This window comes from Poecilia reticulata, chromosome 20, assembly GCF_904066995.2.
Source record: "Poecilia reticulata chromosome 20, P_reticulata-male-v2, whole genome shotgun sequence".
Lineage (NCBI taxonomy): Eukaryota > Metazoa > Chordata > Actinopteri > Cyprinodontiformes > Poeciliidae > Poecilia > Poecilia reticulata.
The window spans coordinates 11459854-11477954 of record NC_088849.1 but is presented as its reverse complement, the minus strand read 5'-3'; the positions used below and the strand labels follow the sequence as shown (position 1 = coordinate 11477954).

Here is an 18101-nt window from a genome sequence, read left to right as displayed (position 1 = left end):
TCAGAGATTGCTGCCTCCTCTGTTTGAATGAAGTACTTGTGCATATTTGTCATGGTTTTGTTTTTATCTTGCCAGCTTTCATAGCTCTGAAAATACTTCTGAGAGCAATCGATAGAACGTGGCATATAACCTTTTGTACCGCGTATTGTTTTCTTGGTAAGTACAGGAGGGACAAACCTTTCTAAAATAAAAGGCTGCTGAACACTTTGGTGAATATATGTGAGGTAAGGACTTTGAGGCTCTCACATGGAGTTGAAGAGCTGAGGAAGTGTCCTTCACAGTGAATGTATTTTGAATTGTAGAGGACAATCAATGTCAGAACCTGACTGTCTGGCCGGCATAAACTTTTTTTTTACATCTTGACACAATACCATGTACTGTATTCTTCCACGATTGTAACATGAATATGTGTCTTTTCTTTTTATTTTACGGTAGAAATTTTAAACTGAACCGATTCGCATTCGGCCCTTGATGTGAAAATATCCCGCTTATTCTTCGTAGCAAAATAGCTTAAGCTCTCTTTGTGTCCTGCCACAGATTTGATTCTGAACTTTGACTGGGTCATTTTAACACATAGGTATGCTTAAATCTAAACTTGTCCATTGTGGTTCAGTGTTTTGCTCCTGCTGTTCAAGTTCAAGTCTTTAGCGTCTGTCACTTTTATTTCTAAGACTGGCCTACATTTAACTCCGTTCATCTTTTTGTTGACCCTGTCCAGTTTCCTTCTCCCTCCTAAGGTTTCCACAGAACAGCTGGATTAATACAGAGAATTATTTACACACAAAATTAGTATGATTTTCTAATTACGTGATTCAGAAGGCAGACGGTTGCACTGAATTTTATTTGGAGGAACAGAGTAAGGGGGTCTGAACACAACTGCACACTTCTTTTCCGATTTTTAGTCGTAAATGAATTGAATACCACATCTTTTTTTTGCTTTTGCTTCATATGTTTGATAAAATGAGAAAATAAACTGACTTAAATGTAAATTAAAATAAAGCAGCGCATATTATACTGTGTATATTCTGATATTCAGTATGAGATTAGCAGTTTCTCTTTGCATTCAAACTGCCTGGTAATTTACAGTTCGCTCCCAGTATCAGAGCACCTGTCAGAGAGGAAAAGAAGAACATCCACTGATGAGAGATGAGACAAAAAGCAAAGGAGAACATGAGACAGACACACCAAAAGGACACCCAGAGAAAGCAATCAGCAATACAAGAGAGAGGCCTCATTTTTTTTCATCAGTCTATTTTATTTGACCTAAACCTGAGAATCTCTGCCACCCCCGAGGCCCTCAGGACCTCAGATCAAACAGATAGAATGCTCAAACACACGGCCCTGATTGTTCTTTCCCCACCCTCCGAAATTCCACCCCCAGCTTCCACTTTGAAATGAAAAGAATAAACATATTATTCCAAATACTCAGACCCGTGTTTTTCCATGGCTAATATCCTGTATGGGATGGCCGATGCAAAATAGGCAGGAGAGCCTGAGAACGGGACAGAGCACAGAGGGTAGAGAAAAATCCCCCACTTTCTATTTTCCCTTAAGAGACCAATGAAGGCCTGTCGAGATGAGAGAAAAAGAGAGAGAGGGAGAGAGATGAAGACATGAGAGAGAGGGTAACGCAATCCTGGCTGGCGCTGGACCAACAGCAACAAAAACATTTAGATAACCGCGCTCAATAATGAACGATTTCAATGAGGACAAAAATTACATTTCCTACAGATAACATGCCCCCTTCCCATAACAGAGTCAAAAGAGCCTTGAAACCACGTCATGCTGAAGAGTGGTGCACTGGAGTATTATGTTAGGGGAGGGTTTTAGTAACTATATTAGTATCCTTTTACCCCGCCAGAGACAGTTCTTTTACTGGTTGAAAGAAGTTGCCAAAGCTGAGAGAGACAGGGAAAAATATAGAGCCTTTACAACAATCTGACTGGAGCTACAAGAAAAGCAACAAATCTCTCCTTAACTGACTCGGCCTGTGCTGTAGCACTACCAGCAGCGTGGCTCGCAATGTTACCGAATGTCAATACACACCACAAGGGCCACTCCAGATAAAACTCCGCGTACACATAACTCAGGATCTCTGCGGCACACTTGATCCTCACAGGTGGCGTGGGTCACGGCGAGAATGGCATCCCCACCTTTCTCATCCACTAAGCACTCACTTCCTTTCAAGCCAAAATCTGTCAAGTTGCTCGAGAGGGGAAGAGGCAAGAAAAGAGGAGATATAGCGTGGAAAGGAGGCAGAGAATAAGAGAGCAAGTCTTTGTCCTCTTCCACTCAGCTCCAGCGTGTTTCCTCCTCGGGTCTGTCCGGGGGATTAGCATATGAAAGGCGAAGGAAGGCGTGCAAAAGGTCAAAGAAAGAGTATCCCATCCAATGAGAGACAACAAAAACAGGCCACACCGGCCTTTGTGCAGCTCATGTTCTCCACCGTCTAACCTCATGCCCCTCCCTTAACCCTGGATCATTTCCATACACCAGAAGATGACGGTTGATCATAAATTACTTACTATGTCGAGCTGGGTCATATGGTAGTCACGGTGGCGATTTTAAACCACCCTGGCAGTCCCTCCGAGCTCGCTCACACACGCGCGCGCGCACACGCGCACTCGCGGGCGATCACATAAAACACACCTGCTTCAAAATTTCACAGTTGCCTCAGTCTGGATGATATCCCACCAAATCCTCGGCAAACATCTCAATAAAGAAAAATGTAAGAGCAGTGTAGTTTGATTTGATCCACAAAAGCCGCTCCCTTCCTTCCATGTAAATACTACCTGAGCCTCGACCATCCACTACATAATTGTACACTCCAGTGCTTTAGGGATCCAGTTTAGTATATATATGGAGGCTTAGGGATTTTACCAGTCTCCACTGTTACTCTATTATCATACATATTGCTCCACATGACAACTTCCTTCTGCTGGAGTCTGAACAAACACCTGAAAACACTGGTCTTGTGTTTCCGGGGTTCTCCCCGGCACACACAGTCAAGTACTGGTAGCGGCCTGGGAGACAGGGCCAAGCGGAGAGGAGGCGAGAGAGGGAAGAGAGAAAGAGCAAAGGGGTAGAGCATTTCATCTCTCTTTCATCTCTGTCACCCAGTCAAGCGTTCAATGCCCCATTCAGCGCCTGCCCAGCATTATGCAAAATAATGCTAATCCCTTTTCCCGTGCTTTCACACTTGTATAAACTGCCGTTCCTGCCTCTGAAAAGCAATTATATCAGTTTACGTTCCTGTCAAAAAACAGGATTAGCATGCGAGTACTAGTAGCACCAAACTAGGCCTAGTTTCTATCCACCTTTGGCTATCAGAAAGCACAGCACATGAAATGTTTGTCCACCCTATTCCAATAAATGGAAGTCGGGCTGCTCGGTCGGGGGTATGGCTTTTAATGTGTTGTAATTAGATATTTGGATGAAATGAAGAGAGGGTCTGGAAGTTTCAGAGGCAGAACTCCTCGTCCTTGTTCTTCTGTTCCAAACCTCCTTAGAAAGAATCTCCGCCTTGTGAAATCCCCATAAAACAAATTCAGCGGCACTACCACACAGGGCTACGCCAGTCCCACACTTTTCTCACTTGTCTTGCTACATGGTTTGCAAGTGTGTTACATATGTGGCACGCAGATTATCTGCTGTTCCCCCGTCCCAACATGTTGTCTCCACATGCAGACAGACTGGCCTGCACACATGCAAACACACACTCGCAGGGCAGAGTGTTTTTGAATATGCAAATGCTCACAGTAGCGAAACGCTGTAAACAAGAGTCGGTGTGGACTTGTTTAATCTCGGACTATCAGGCCTTTTTCCCCCCTACTTTTGGGGGTGGGAGGGTGCTGGGTGCACCCATCCCGACTGATGACAGATCAGGGACAAGGACATTAGTCTGGACAATTACAAATGTCGTCATGGTGACTAATGAAATTTGGCAAAGTGGCCATCCATAGACTTAAATGACCTAGCTGGTTAGGTGCTAGCACTGGGGGCTGGCTGCTTGCTGCTGGCCTGTTGCCTTACACACACCCATTATTCTCTTTTTTGCCGCCGTGGTACAATAGACGCACTTGTATCTCAGCCGATACCCACCGGCAGTACAAGCTCTCCGCCTGACAATTTGCATATGTTAATATAATTAAGTGCTAATTACACTAAAACTCGCATATTCACAAGTACCCTCCCCGGGAGCTATGCACGAGCTTGATCTCGTTCCAAGTCTTTAACCCTCCGCCGTGCCTTGCTTGTGTGTGAGTCTGTGCGTGTGTATGCGTGTGTGTGTGTGTGTGATAGAAAGAAACTGTGAGTTAGTAGTGGTGCCCCAGGGCTGACACAGGAAGCTCCCCTCTCTCAGACATGATGCTGAGCTGCAGTGAACTTCTTAGCTTCTCCCCTGTTCAGGCCTCCCTGGGCCAGAAGACCCTGACACGACGACTACTGCACATCGTCAACCATCACAAACACACACTCGAGTGCAAACAAAAGGTTCAGAGGTTGAATATCTTTGCATCAAAAAGTTTGCATTTTAAAAGGCTGCGTAATAGATGTTGCATAAAAGAAAATCTAAGGGAGAAGAAGAGGTATAAAAGAGACAGCTTGAAATGGGACATATTTACCCTAACTGTAAAAAAAAAAAACAAGTGCAGGTACACGTCTTTAAACTTGAAGAACTTATTTCCACCCTTACGTAAAAGCAAACACCTCTTACGTACGGAACACACTGGACTTGCCCAACACCGAAACCACAGAAAACAGGTGCCAGGAAGGACAACAGTCATTGGAGCTATTGATAAAAGACAAGAAAAAAGAAAAAAAACAACATGATTCCCTTCAGGGAGCATGTGTGCCTGGATGTGAGAGTGTGTAGGCCTGCCGTTTTGATAATGGAGGACAGGCGGTTGTGCTTTTCACATTGTAATGGCCATGAATCAGGGAGGAAGCCAAGCGGTCGAGCTACAATTAGAGTTCTTTTGTGCCTCTTCCTCTGTCTCTTTTTCCCTCTTTTTTTTTCTTGCTTTCATTCGCTGACACTCTACCTACCGAAGGTACGTTAAAACAGTCGCCACTGCTCTGCTGCAGAGGGCGAATGAGGGGAGAATTTGGACTGAATGGAGGAAGACTCACACTGTGCTGCTGCCAGACTCGCACGGACACATGCGTGCACGATGCACGCACCAGATGGCACAGCAAGGCAAATTAAATAAACACACCTATAGCCAGACAGAGGCCTCTGTATGCAGTGTCCCTTAATGAATGTCTATTGGTAGTCAGAAGGTCCAAGCTCATTTAGTTGACTCTCAAATGAGATGCAGCATTATGGCTATGGTAATACGCTCCTCCCTTCCCCGATAATCATACGCAGGTCATTGTGTCAGAGTTATTCATTTCAATCACACGCGCACGCCAGATGTTATTATGCAGGAGAGTAAATCTCTCCAATGGGTGTCGATGGTTGCCTATTCAAAAGAGATGAAAAATAAAGAAGAAGGAGAAAAAAAATGGATATTGCTCCAGCAGTCCAGCGTGTAGTGAGCTATACTGCTCACTGGAGCATGACAGCTGGTAATGCAGGTTCGGATGTAGCTCCGCGTGTGTCTTTTTGAGGCAGTGGGAAGCTCCCCTTTTACTAATACCTGCTTCTCGGATTACCACAGCGTCTTAAGTATTCAACCATGCTCCTATTTTCCTATTCTGCCTTTTTAGTCAAATTGGCCGTCTTTACACTGTAAAGCAGCGATATACCCCTCTTTACCAAAGGCCTATGGGGGTGCGTGGAGGTGGGTGGGGGGATCCACGAAGAGGAACATTAAAATGCAGCGATAGCCTTGTTGCAAAGCTTCTCTCTATTTCTTTCTGTCTCTTTCTGCAGCAACGGCTTCTAAATCATCCAGCCTCCTCTATTAGACGGGAGACTTATTGAGGTAGAAACCATAAAAAATGAAGAAGGGAAATTTAATCCCTGAAATATTGATTTGCACATTAATATCAGATAGGCAGAGGGCAATCTAGCCGGGTGGAAATGACACATTGTCGACCCCTAGGAGAGGCCCGAGCCAATCTTCTAGCTGCATGTGTCTTAGACCCAGGAGTTATAGGACAGACTCAGCCCCTGTCTCTCTCTCTCTCTCTCTCTCTCTCTCTCTCTCTCTCTCGTTCCCTCTCTCCTCCTCCCAATACCCTCTCATCCCTCTTGCCCCCCTCCATCCACACCCTTAATGAAGGCTGCAATGCTGGAAATGCATTAGCTTTTAATAATCAAGAAGCATTTTCAAGCCAACAGCTTTTGTCCTTCGAGGGCTGTCTGCCCATCTTTTACACTATATATGCGTGTGTGTGTGTGTGTGTTTGTGTGTGTGTGTGCGTGTGTGTTTTAATCCCTCCCTCTGCCATGGGTAAAATGAATGTTGTGAATTGCTTAACTAACAAGAAAAGAGATACACAATCAGTCTTTGAAAGTGCACCCAGCACAGAAAAACAAAAACAAGAGGCCTGGAATTCTACAATTATAATATATATATATATATATATATATATATATATATATATATATATATATATATATATATATATATATTTGAAAGACAAAGGAAAAAAATAAAATGAGGGGGATGGGGGGGGAGAAAATGTCTTATTATGGAATAATATAGCGTGAGACAACACCATCATTAACTGATGAAATGCATTGCAATTAGACAGGATCATCTCGTTTCATAATAATTTTAATTCTTTTATCAGGGCCTGGCCTGCGTGTTTTCGTGTGGAAATAGAGGCTTTTGTGCAAATGGAGCTGGATTGTCTGATTGAACGGAGGATCTAATCCTGTCTAATAAACATCAATCCTTGGCTTAATAAACAAGTAGGCAAATGCAACAAAATCATGCAGACGATGTGGAAGATGAGACGTTGAGTTAATGCTGTTTTCATCTTTAAATTAAAATTTTGTAATATTATTAATAATAATTATTATTGACTATTATTATTACAACAACTACGCTAACTGTGACAGGAGGTCGTTTTCTTATTTATCTGTCTTTTATTTATTCTACATTTGTAATTTTTTTGTTGTTGCTTTTATTAAAATCATTGGCTTCGTTATGAATAACTACAAGCATGCACCAGTCAAACACACTTCACCGGTGTTAAGCCGTCTAAAAAATAATTAGAGAAATTGTTGAGGGTAAGTAGATACACTCGGAGAATAATAAAGGACAACAAAAACAGTCCTATAAAAATAAGGTCGCTCATATTAGCGCATCGTTCACCCAGAGCGACTACTCATTCTTCCCGTACACACACTCTCTTTGGACCGTTGCATAGCCGCGGTGGAGAATGACCAGACCCTTGGCCCTGGTGTGTGTGTGTGTGCGTGCGTGCGTGTGTGTGTGTGTGTGTGTGTGTGTGTTTTTCCCCCAACCTCCTGTGCGATCGATGCCCCCCCCCAACCCCCCCCCCCCCCTGTCACTGACCACCCCTTTGAGATATTAAAAAAAGAAAAGAAAGAACAGCAACCAAGACGCAAAAACGCCAGAGAATCCACATCTCTACTCCTTATCCCCTCCTGTAAAATATTACTAAACACTTTAAGAAGGTGTTGCAACCAGCATCTTCCAGGACTATAATGGAAGGTGAATTTGCGTAATAAAATGATAGTCATGGAACTCGTGGCTTTTTATGAAAACAAAACAAACAAACAAAACAAAACAAAAGCTAAATAAGATTTTTTTTTTAAGTTAGTTTAAATTTATTGATGGGATTAATGGTGTAAATTGAGAATGAAGTCTGATTTTTGCAAATGCCGATGTTTGGGAAAACCAGAAGCACCGGGAGTTATCTCTAAAGGGACTCCGTGCAATCAGGAGACCGGCGATCGCTCTCCCCCTTCCGGGCGACGCAGCTGCCCGAGCTTCGGTAAAAACAAATAAATAAAGAAAGAAAAATAATAAAAACACAGACCGATCTCTAAGTCCAGCAGGTAGTAGCAAATACCGTGTGCTTAAGTTGCGGATCTCTTATAAAAATAAAACATTTCAGTACGGTTGCTTTCAAAGAATTGCACTCTCGCAGATGAGAGAGAGGATCGTGTCGGGGGAGAGAAACTGATCACCTCCGTGCGTGAAAGCCGACTTGTTTTAAAAAAAATATATATGAAAACAACAACAAAAAACTGGGTTTTTAGCGCGGCGGATCCAAAACTGCGACTCAAACTGGGCTCTCTGAGGGTTAAAGACTCATAATGGGCCGGTACGACGTGTGGAAACGACAAAAAACCGGACACATCGAGGGGAAAGAAGCTGGAAGCGGACATGTCCGAGGAGGAATCGGACTCCAGGAAGAAAAAAAAAAAAGGCAACACACATCCGCACTGCAAAGCCACAGAGACGCTCGTCTCGTCTCGTCTCACGCTTTTACCACTAAATCCGCACACGACTCGAGATGGACTGCGATTCGTGTGAAACTTTGCAAAAGACCGGTCGTGTTCGGCACGTATTCCCACGGACACATGCGTACAAAAGAAAAGAAAAAAAAAAAGAGCGTCTCCAATCCTGACAGTCGCCTGTTTTTACTGTAGCCAAAGCGCTGGAGTTGCACTAACATCACCATGTCCCCCCTGTGTTGTGGGTTAAAAAACACCCAGCACCTGTTATCCGGGCAACCATGGTGTCAAAGATCCTCCACTCAGATAGATAATCGATACCCGACCCCCTAAATTTAAACACACGCACCCCCCCAAACTACTCAATAAAAGTTAAAGGGAGAGGAGGAAAGGAAAAAAAAAAAAAAACTTACTTTCTTCCCCCTCCAAAAGCGTCACCTCCGCTCCACTCTTTGCTCCTGGCTTTATAAAACAGTCACATCCAGCGGCTTGCGAAATTAGACAACAATAAAAAAAAAGAAAGAAAAAGAAAAAAAAACGTGGAAAATTACAATAATCCTCCAACTTTATAATGGGGAAAAAAGGGGGTAAAAATCACAAATGACAAGCGTTTTTTGGAGAGCTATCCCTTATTTTGGTTCCGGTGGCGGTGGAAACGACGTGTCGACGGGGGCTGCCTCGCAGTTTCTCTCGTTGGACGGGAGGTCGGGGAAACGGAGGAAAGGAAATGAAAATCCGATATGTCTTTATTCTGCTAATTATTATCGTTTTAGCCCTGTTTAAAAAAATGGCTGATTAAGTTGAGTGCGCATGTCTTTGTGTGTCTATTTCCCGATATGCACTCTGGGAATGGGTAGAGAGACAGAGAGAGAGAGAGGGCGAACGGGAGAGAGAGAGAGAAGAGAGAGAGAGAGAGAGAGAGGAGAGAGAGGAGAGGGAGGGAGCAAAAAAAAAAAAGGAAAAAAAGGAGACGGAGAGGGAGGGAGAGAGGAGAGAAGTGTAATTAGTGAGTTGATCAACAGTCTCCACATTGCAAATGACGCGCACACGGAGCCCTGGCGGCCGCAGAGGTTCATGCGCTCAGAAAATCCCTTTTGTGCAGTTGCTCTCTGAGGGACCGAATCACATGCAGAACAATGGACAAACGCCTCCCTCTATTACTAATAATAACCACCCTAACGCTAAAAGTCAACCTCCGCTTTTATCCCACAATTGAAAACCGTCTTTAAAAAGATCATTCTTTTTGAATATTTCTTTTTTTGATTTTCCGAGAATAAGATTACCTTTAAAGTTTGCGCACTGCTGTTTGTCGTCAGCTTGATTTTATTGATTATGACACCACAGGTGAATTACCCTCAGAATGAGACTGACTGCAGATTATGTGGATGTTGTTTTGTTGTTTTTTTTTTTCTTCTTCTTCTTTTCGTTTTTGAAGTCTTACTAATGTCCTTATTTGAGTGCATTTTAAGCATTCTGACAAAACAGACGAACGCTGTCTTAAAGTAAAAGTGATCATGTGAGTGAAGACAAGAAATCAAACAGAATCGGACGGTGAAAACTGGCCTGTGCCGCACATCAACACATACCAAAACATGTGGCAAAACGCGTGTATTTAAACTTATATCCTATCTTTTTTTTTTTTTAAAAAAAAAAACAAAATTGGGTATTGTGTAAATTCTACATGTATGACTATTAAAGCTTAAAAAAAAATCAAAGCCACAGAACTTCACACTAATCCACCGCATGTCTGAAAGACATCTTGTGCCCTTTCGGGACCGCTGAGGCCCCGGGTGGGTTCAATAGAGTCAAATTGAAAAAGATCCAATATGGGGTCACCGAAAAAAAAAGAAAAAAAAAATCCTACGTGTTCAAAGCTCGGTTTATGTTTACTGTTCTCTCAAAGTGACCCGCTTATTTGACCGTATTTTCTTTTTCAATGCAAACCATTTACTGTGTTTTCCCCCATCGGGTCCCTTAATAGAGGCTTCTTTTGGGGGGGGGGGGGGAGGCTTTAGAGGAAGACTTTTCACATTCTCAAACGGGAGAGAAAATCAAGAGATCTTGTTCGCCTTCATGGAGAAAAAAAAAATCGAAGCTGGGGGTGAATTGAACTGCATGAGCCGGGACTTGGGATGTGATGATAAGGCTGCTGCTGGCAAGTGAAGTACTAGGGTCTGCTTTGCAGCCACATTGACTGCACTGCACTTACACCAACTGGATCCTTAAGAAGCCAAGAGATCCGAGCCCGACCCGACCCGAGGCTGTTTATTCTGGGTTTAGAGAGGTCTCTGACAAAGAGGGGTGGGTGGGTCGAGGTGATGAACGGAGGCGTCACTTTCCACCCGGATCCAAGGCGCTTGCTGCTGCCGCGGCTGCTGTTGCTGCAGCTGCTTCCCTGTCCTCCAGGGGGGTTTTCTAGTCCGTCCGCCCTGGGAGGCGTCGCTCACAGACGGCTTGGAGAGTCGAGTCGACCCCGCTGCTGCAGCGAAACGCGCATAGAGAGTCCGCAGGGACCATTGCGTGCGCCTACCCAAAAGCTGCAGGAAAAGGACCTATTTATCATTTGCGACTTTGTAACACCTAAATGGAGGACTTTACATAAAACGGCGTGATTTTTTTTCTCTATCTCTCTCTCTCGCTGCTTTTCTACGTTTCTGAGAGGATGTGCTTATTTCCTACTTTATAGTGATTAACTTGGTGCGCACAGTCCACATTTTCTGCGGAGATGCGTTTGCTATTTTTTGCTTGTTTTCTCCTAGAAAATGAGAAAGTGCAAAGCGGATTTAGACGGCTGATACAGGCTAGCACTTATCTTAACATCTTGCGTTTTCTTTTTCTTTCTTTCTTTCTTTCTTTCTTTCTTTCTTTCTTTCTTTCTTTCTTTCTTTCTTTCTTTCTTTCTTTCTTTCTTTCTTTCTTTCTCCTTTTTTTTGTAAATCCCCCCCCTCTGGTCCCCACCCTCCCTCTCTCCAGGCAGACGATGCTCTTTCTCCGGACGCAGCTTGACAATAGGGCGCGTTAACTAATATTTTTTGCTCCATTTCCATATCAGTACGATCCTCAATTAATTATAGATTTTATCAGTAAACTCCCGCATCTGTGTGAGAGAGTGTGGGTGGGAGTGTGTGTTTGTGTGTAAAAGAGAGAGAGAGAGAGATAGAGAGAGAGAAAGAGAGAGAGAGAGGCAGAGAGTACATGTGTGCGCGCGAGTGTGCCGTGTAAAGAAGAAAGAAAATTGTCGTCTTAGAAATATCCTCGTAAATCAGCAGGAATTAAAACTAAACATCCCAGTAAATGTGTAATTTCTAAAAAAAAAAGAAAGAAAACCCTAAAAAGAAATGTGTTTTTGTCTGTTTTGTAAACTGCTTTTTAAAAGGTAGCCCTGAACACCTTCAGTGATCTTCTGTCACATCAGGAGATCAATACCTTTGAATCGTCCGGAGACATTACCATATTGGTTTGACACACTGGGAGATGCCACGGGATGGAACTATTGTCAATCTACCAATATGTTCTCTGAGATCAGACTAGAAAACTCCATTGATGCTCAGGCTGATTAAAACAAAAAACAAAAAACAAAAATCATAAAAGTAATCATGCTGTCATTTTCTTTTTGCATTCGCATACAAACACCTGGAGATCTTTTCTTCTTTTTTTTCCCTCCGAAATCAAAGTCAGGTTTCCACCTTCTTTTAGTCCTATGCGTCGGCGCCCTCATGGGGTTGCAGAGCTGACCCCTCTGCTTCACCCAAAAAAACAACAAAAAAAAAAAAACACACACACAGACACAAAAACACCAGATCTGACCCACAGCCTGCCCCACAGATCCTCCAGGTAGAGCACATGCAAAAGGAAGCGTCAAATTATAAAGGCCCATAAAGCAGACAAGAAGTTATGTGCAACTCTGACACACACCAGACACACCAAATCCACCCAAAAAGCACAAAATTACGGTTTTCCCCTCCACACTGTCCTTTAAGCCAAATGAATAAAGAAACTGGCAGAACTTCCCCAAATCAAAGACAAAATGTATAATTTTCAAAGCACGCTCTTCTAAAACAATTTCATTCAAAATGAGTAATAATAATAATAATTATAAAAAAACCGATAAAAATTACCGAACGTAGACTTCATTTCTACAGACGGGACACTCCAGAGATAAGTGACTTTCAACCTTTGACTTTTTCAGCAACGAAACTCGAAAAAGTGAGAAAAACCATGAAAACAAATGAAGCTCAAACATAAAGTGTCTCCATATTTTCAAAGTGAATCTTAAAGCCACCCAGCAGCGGTGCGCCAAAAAAAGAAAATATACAGAAACGTTCATATAAAAAAAAGAGAGAGAGAAAAAAAAGAACTTCCAAAATGTACCTCTTCTTACCTTTTTTTTTTTTTTTTTAAATTCCCCCAAAAAAGCATAAAGTGGAAAAAAAGCAATATAAAACTGTAGACTCTTTGGTACCTTTGGTATAAAGCATTCCGTTTTCCTTCTTTTTTCCTGTCTTTCTCTTGCTCAGTAGCGATCCGATAATAGCATATGGAAAGTGTTTTCAAAATGCCCAGATTTGGCACATTGTCATTGAAAAGAGAGGAGCGCAGTGATGCGGTGCTACAACAGGGGAAATGAGTTGCGGATTGGACGCAGCCCGCCTCGGTGCGGACTTATCCCACTTTAATTTAATATTCCGCAATCACACACACTAGTGATGGCATATAATTCAAGGAGAAATTCAGAGGGAAGGAAATGCTTTTGTGTGTCTGCGCGCGCGCGCGTGTGTGTGTGCGTGTGTGTTTTTTACACCACTTTATTTGATTAAGGAGAAAGGCAGCACAATATTGTCTTTTTTCCCTGTTTCCCCTTTCTTCTTTTTCACTCCCCTCCCCTCCCGAGTCACATCTTAGATTCTCTTCATAAACGAAACAATAGATATTTATTTGTTTGTATTCAGGTCATTTATTTAGAAATCAACAACCCCCCCCCCCCACCCCACCCCCTGACTCTCTCTCTCCCTCTCTTTCTCTTTCTCTCTCTCTTTTTGCTTGTCGGTGTCACACTGGAATCATCCCCTAACATAAAATCGAGATCCATAAACGCTTGTTTGTAAAACACTGAACCCAAAATCAATGTATTGGGTCATTTCGATCGATTATATAAACGAAAATCCATACGCAACATGAGACCGGTATCAGCCCACTCTTCCGCTCCCTTTTAAAGAGAGAGAGAGAGAGAGAGAGAGAGAGAGAGAGAGAGAGAGAGGGAGGGAGAGACGGGGAGTGAGAGAGAGAGAGAAAGAGAGAGAGAGAGCGAGAAAGAGAGGAGGGGGTGGGGGGGGGAGCTTAAAAACAAATACTCTCAAAGTAGACCTTTACATCAGTCCAAGAGCAGGATCCCTCTAACATTTTCACATCAAGGGCCCCCAAAATGAACCCATCGTAGAGGAAACGGGGTCTGATTTAATTGGATTTTGACCCCGGGATGCCCAATATGGGTTTTTTTGTTGTTATTGATTCAGAACTGCTTTGTAAAGCTGCGGGTGCTACAAGTGAAAGCTGTGTTCAGACATATGTTCGCTAATTGGAATAATTCTGCATTAATGAAAACACGATCAAATTAAGCAATTGCTTTTGCTCGCTGACCCCCCTCCACCACGCATGGCTTTTTTTTCTTTTTTCTTTTTTTTAAAGAGGTTCTTGAACCCCTTTATAGGACCTGGATGTCAAAGTGCTTCCAGATGCACCGCGATAGCGCAACCCCCTGATGACGACAATTAGAAAAATGCCCTAATCAAACGGGGCCACGCGGGATTAAGTCGCATTTCAAGGGTCAAGGGGAAATCCCACCTCACCCGCCTCCGCCCCCCCTGTGCCCATCTTCCGCCTGCTCACCGAATATCACATTTCGACATCACATAACCTGCGCGAGGAACAAATCAGCCACTTCAGGCGCTGTAATCACGTATGCAAATTCAGTCCAGCCAAAGGCACGGACATGACAGCCGGTGCGCACCGTCAGATGAGCTGTTGCATAAACTGTACATTAATATGCAACATGATATGGGAGGGCTGGGATGTTGGTGGCGCGGATCACGACAGGGAGAGAGGGGGGTAAAAAGGAGGTGGCAATGATGTAAAATTTACATGGGACCACAGCTGCTGGGGCTCTCGAGTGGGAGAGAAGGTGGGGTGCAGCCATAAGGAGGAGGAGAGGGGTGAGTGTGTGTGTGGAGGGGTTGGGGGGTTTGGGGCTGCGGAGGGGCTCTTGAGATTAGAAGACAGAGGAAGAGGGGTGAAGGTGCGGGGAGGTGGGTCTGCTGGTGCCACTGTGTTTATTTGATAAGAGCAAACCGTGCACCCCCTCCCCCCACCCCAACCCCGACTGTAAACTCTTTCCAGAGACGCAGGCGGGGGCAAAGTTGGCCGTGATACAGCTGCTGCTACTACCGCTGCCTCTGAGGAAGAGCAAGTATGGAAGGAGAAGCGGGAAGAAGGAGAAACAAGAGAGGAGGAGAAGGATGACATGGCAGAGTTGGTCGCCCCACATTTCGGGTGGCTCACACGAGAGGAAATCCACACTAACCGAGCACAAACGCGCGCGCGCGCGGGCGCGCACACACGCTTCTAACACAGCGCACGCTTCCCATTCAGTCTCACCTCGCCTTGCTGCCCTCCTCCCACTTGCCCCTTTGGTCCTCCGATGTTTCTCATTGTTGAACTCTATTTAATAGACACGCGTCCAGTGAATGCCTTCCATATATGGACAAAGGAATAAAATAAAAAAAAGACCCCTGAAACGGCCGTGTCATGATGTCCCGACACAGATTTGGTTAAGGCCACTTATAAAGGCGAATTTTATTCATTGCTAATCAGATTCACGTAGATTTATGTTTTTGAAGCTGATGTATTGCCCTATAACGTTTCCTTCTTAAAAAACAAAAGAAAAAAAAACAAAGAAAAAAAATCGAAAGAAATAAACTAAATAATATGTAATAATAATAATAATAATAATAATAATAATAATAATAATAATAATAATAATAATAATTTTCCAATAAAAGAATAGCCTATGTTCAGTTCTGAAGGCCTGCATTTGATGGCCTAATGGACGTGAGATCTCTGTTACTGTAAGTCTTCCTATGGCTTATTAAAGTCCTCTCTCTTTATGTCAACATAGTGGCCTGAACGTGTCAATTTAGTGGTTCGAGAGGTCCTTTTTAGACCTCCAGCAGCCTCCCCACGCCACTCCCACCACTGCTCTTTGCTCTCCTGGGGACCGTCACCCCTCCACCTTTCTAGCCCATCATCCAACGATCCGCCCCCCCGCACCCACCTCTTCCCCACCACCACTCCACCAAACCCCTCTCTTGCCTTGGATTTCCTCTGACACTCAGTCGGCCGTCCCAACACGGCAAATAACCCGGTCAGCACCGAGAAGCCAGCTCCATGGCAACAAATTGACATCTCGACACCTCGGGTAAAAACGCCCTTATGTCGTTTTTTTTTTTTTTAAATTCTTTTTATTTTTTGGTCAAGAACTTGAGTGATGTAGTTGAAACGTGGGGAATAATATAGCCTCCCCCCCACCCTCTTTTTTTCCCCTTTTTGGAAATGGTTCAATCTCTAAAAATTAAGAATAGCAAAAAAATAAAAAATAAAACTGAGGCAACGAAATGTAGCTATATTTAAAATGCATGCCCTAAAATATGGCAATTATTAGATTTAATTTATAAATGCAAATTTACAAAATTACTGACTAAATTATTTGTTTCAACACTCTTCATTTTGTGTTGCAGGAACATAAAAAATAAATAAATTTCACATAGAACAGTGGCTTTCAGCTGTGAGGTTGTAGAGTCAGACTCCTGCCTGGACGCCATCATCATTAGGGGAGCCGCCCAAATCATCCTGTGGCGCAATGACCAATGCGGAAATGCGCGTGGATCATAGGGATGCGCGGCCCAAACAAATTGTTAACGCTTAAAGGAAAATGTGACATAAAGAAAGACAATAAAGAGACAAAAGGGAGGCGTCTCTTTTTGTTAGTATTTTTTTGCTTTGTTTTTTTTTTTTTTTGTGAAGTACAGTGACCCTGAAAAATGCTCGTTGGCTTCATCGCTGCATTAGAAGGGTGCGTACGAGGGCTCTTCAGTCTCCCCTCTCAGTAACATCATTAAACCGGGTGACCCGAGTTCAAGCAGCACATTTCTGTGGTCACCCAAGTGCCTGTGAGCAAAAGGCTGTTCTTCAGACTCTCCTGTGCTCTGGCAATTCTGACCTCTAACCTTACTGAGTTAGATGACAATAACCAGTTGTCCGCAAAAGGAGCAAACTATTCAATTTGCTTTTAAAAACACGAGCAGCACAGCAATTTACCTAACAAAAAAATGTCTATTTCGCAGATGAATAAGTGACATTGACATATATGCATGGTTTGTGATTTTTAATAAATAATATTATTAAATTATTAATTAAAAATACAAATTTATAAAAAAAAAAGAAAGAAGCAACTATGAAATAAAAACAAAAAGCAGCATCATTCCCCAATTTTTCAAAGACAGTATTTGAATAATTAACTGAAATATCTGGCTTTGGAAAGTTTTCAATCCCTGAACCTAAACATATCCTCAATAAAACATGAAAAGAAATGGCATCATGTTGAAATTGTGCGCACACACACACACACCCAGCCACACAAACACAAACTCTGTTATGTTTTCAATTTGGGTTGAAATGTAGACATTTTCCCTCGGTTGCATAACTGCCATCCATATCGCTCCTCCCTTCAATTAAATGCTGCTTCTCCCAAACAAAATGTCAGAAACGTTCTACACAGGGTAGTTCAACAGTGATTTGTTCTGAAAGCTATGTGTCCTTTTTTTCTGAGAAAAGTGTGTGTGTATGCGTGTGTATGCGTGTGTGCGTGTGCGTGTGTGTGTAGATGTGTGAGTGTGTGTGTGTATGTGTGTATTTGTGGCTTGACCTCAATTGTGACCGAGTTCACAAAGGGATGAAAAAAAGGTGCCTAAAAATACATTTAATTCACAATCAGACTGAGCTGAGAATGACAAGTCCTTTTAGGACGCCCTACAGTGAGATGTGAGATTATGAAACATACACACACACACACACACACCATATTGTGCTAAATGTTCATGCGCATGGATGTATGACGGCGTAAAGCATAATCTGTGGTAGAAATACCCCAGAAAAAAAACAAAAGAAAAAAAAAATGTCACAGCTCTAATAGAAAATAAGTGTCTGGCCTAAAAACAAATCCAGACACAACAAATGTAAAGAATAAAATACAATAAAATGAAATAGATACATAAATACTAATATAAATCTTAAATATCCCCACGAATTTGTTGTGCAAATTTTGCACATTTTCCAGTGTAATTAGAGAAGACGGTCAATCCTAAAACATACATGTGTATTCTAGATCATGCAAATACTTGACAGGTGAGCATGATGTAACTGCTTAAAAGTCCTGCAATGTTTATGCATCACTCGTATTTGAAAACCAGCACTGGGGCACTTCGCTCAAGCCCCACTGACTCAGAGATTCCAAGATGGCGGCACACCTGTGATGGAGGTGGATTGTCCTGATTATGTATGGAGATCACCTCAAGGCCTCTGCTAACCATCAACAACAGGCAAACCTTTGGTTGGCGGTTCAGCGCCGGTCAAAGGCTTGTCATTTTAACACTGCCGACTGCCCCCC

The 18101-nt window shown here is 43.0% G+C and overlaps 1 protein-coding gene across 7 annotated transcripts in view; it reads right to left on the bottom strand.

Moving 5' to 3' along the window:
* The window catches only part of zfhx4 (zinc finger homeobox 4), a 100868-nt gene that overhangs the window by 78042 nt on the left and 4725 nt on the right, over positions 1–18101 (bottom strand). For 3 of the 7 annotated variants that reach the window (XM_008396123.3, XM_008396126.3, XM_081601979.1), the window contains exon 1: positions 8797–10025. The exons of 1 other annotated variant lie outside the window; for it this stretch is intronic. The gene's annotated coding sequence lies outside the window, so the exon portion shown is untranslated. Of the gene's footprint in view, positions 1–8796; positions 10027–12764; positions 13350–18101 lie in introns of those variants that run through there. 3 more of the 7 variants (XM_081601977.1, XM_008396124.3, XM_008396125.3) reach the window with 3 other exon arrangements.